Here is a 2,675-nt window from a genome sequence, read left to right as displayed (position 1 = left end):
TATATATATATATATATATGGGAGCTACCGACGAGGCGTCGAAAACAAGCATGACTCACTCGATCAATGATTAGGCAGCTCTTGAATTCCACGATCGATAGCGGTCGCGTTTAGATATTACATTCGAACATCAGCGTGTCATACCGCGATCACGTGAACATATCTTTTGTATGTTTCCGCAATATTTTTAACAATATTCCGAATTTATTTTCTCTACAGAGCCTCGACGGAACGGAAGGAGAAGTAGTGGCGACGCAGCATTGGGTGAGTGTAAAAAAAAAAAGATATATCACACGACTTATAATATAAATTAGATTAGCTCATAAATTAAGTTTTTGCTCGTGTTTTTTCGCCGTGAAGTGAGCGAGAAATATTCGGATGAACTCAGGCAATGCATGTGATCGTGATCTTTTTGAGCGGCGTTATTGAGGATGATGATTTTACCATCCCGTGGTAGCTGGCACGAACATCAACGTTTCGTGACAGTTTCCCAAGAGTTTCGAGTCCGTCCATTTGAAATGTTATACCCTTACGGACACATAGAAACTAAAATTATTTACCGTTTAAAAGAAAATTGTTATACTTTTTTATCAGACGATAATAAAAGTTAACGCTATATCAAAGTGAAGGCACATATATCTCTCAATTTTTTATTATATGATATTTCAATAATGTATATATTCCGAAGATTTTAGTTATGAGAATCAAAAATCTTCATATGAAAATATCCAGATTAATTTTATAATTATAAACGATTAAAATTAGTCAATGGTATTACATCGATGGATTACATATTAATGATAACAAGTTTTATACGATTTACTTATTAATTTTCACACTTTGAGTGATTGATTTTTATTACTCAGCAATTTTGTCTTTTGGTTTTTTTATGTGTAAATATATGCATATTGTAATAATAAGTTTATATTAGTAATTTAACTATTTCTTTTTTTAAGTAAAAATTTAAATGATTCATTAATTACTCACTGAAAAATATTTATTAAATTATCAGTTAATTTTCAATTAAAAGAATAAAATATACCTTTGTCCTGTGATTGAAAAATAGAAATATGTAATTTTGTTATTTTCTCTCTCTCTCTCCCTCTCTCAAATCAGAATTATATAATTTTATAAATAAATCAAGAAAAAAAAATCATATAATTTTGCAGCGTTTTAATTCCCTTTTTTAATTTATTAAAGCTTTAATTTTCAATGTGTTAAAAATCAAAGAATTTTACTTCAGAAATATTTAGGAAGAACTAACAATAAATTAATTAGAATAAATACCTTTTTGTTTGAGACAAAGGTCAATTTCAATTTTTAAATAAATAATAAATTAGACTAAGCGTGCAATAATTAATTGGAAATGTAAAGACTAAAATAGTATTTTTATTTTACAATATATAATATATATGTTATAATATATATGTTGTATTTCATAAAATAGCTGAATCGATTGGCACACAGCATTTTGCGACGTACAATTTACTATGTTATGACGCGGTTATTTTGTTGACATTCGCACAGTGAGACTTGAGTCGGCAAGCAGCGGTATGAGCCGCTTCACATATACACATGTATCGTATTATTATTATTTCTTGAGACGCGATCGTGATAAATTATCAAAAAATGCCAAATGCAATCATTTTCTACCAATACCTATCGCTTCTCATTTCAACAATTAAATTTAATAGACTTGAAATTGACACGACATCATGAAATTCGGAAAAGTGTGCTGGTAATTTATCGCAATTCCATCGATGTTTCTCGTTAGTTCTAACAGAATTTCATGTTTTATTATCATTTTTAAATAGAGTTCCAGCTACTATTTTTTCAGTTTTGGTTTTTTAATATAACAAATGCGAAATCTTTTTTATTTTTATAAGGAACTGTAGGACTATGAAGAGAGAGAGAGAGAGAGAGAGAGAGAGAGAGAGAGAGAGAGAGAGAGAGAGAATGCTATAAGAACTGTCATTTTTTTTTATATTAATAGAACGACGTGCTAACTTCAAAATCCAAATTTATGTGAACCTGTGAAGTTAAAATATCGTTTTTTTTTTTAAATATAAAGAAAATAATGACAGTTCCAATAACACTTTTCACAATTCTACAATTCCTTATCAAAATAAAAAAAAAATGTTCTGCATTTTTAACATCATGAAGTCAAAAATAAAGAAATGAAAAGAACTAATCATTGTTTTTTGAAAATTAGTAAGACGCCGTGCTAACTTCACGGAGGCCCGGACAGACACCGGGTGACGAAGCATCCATGTGAGGTGAATATTTTTAATAACATTATTTATTACTTGTTATTCATTGATTTTCGTATTGCTTTAAAAAGATGGATGAGTTAAAATAAATTAGAAATTTATTATATAATCCTGGATATGAAACAATTATTATTCATAAATTAGAAATTTATTTAATCCTGGATATGAAACAATTTATTATTCATATATGTACACGTATACACATACGACACTCATTAGATAGATTACTAACAAGATACAGTAATTTTTATAAGATAAACTCACGAACATTAATAAAAAATGTACAAAATATTTCATAAGTAAAAAACGGTAAAAAACAATGATAAAAAAATTTTTGTAAAAGAGAAAATGTTCCCATATTTGATAAAAATATTTAGTTTTATAATCATAAGTCGTACTGCTTGC

At 28.1% G+C, this 2,675-nt stretch overlaps 1 protein-coding gene across 1 annotated transcript in view; it reads left to right on the top strand.

The window, feature by feature from the left end:
• Positions 1-2,675, top strand: part of LOC108686173 (protein daughterless-like) — a 38,926-nt gene that overhangs the window by 21,537 nt on the left and 14,714 nt on the right. The gene's annotated exons all lie outside the window — the stretch shown is intronic.

The sequence above is a fragment of the Atta colombica genome, unplaced genomic scaffold (genome assembly GCF_001594045.1).
Source record: "Atta colombica isolate Treedump-2 unplaced genomic scaffold, Acol1.0 scaffold166, whole genome shotgun sequence".
NCBI classification, from domain to species: Eukaryota; Metazoa; Arthropoda; class Insecta; order Hymenoptera; family Formicidae; genus Atta; species Atta colombica.
Note: the sequence above shows the minus strand (reverse complement) of the source record. Positions and strands in the feature narration are given on the sequence as shown.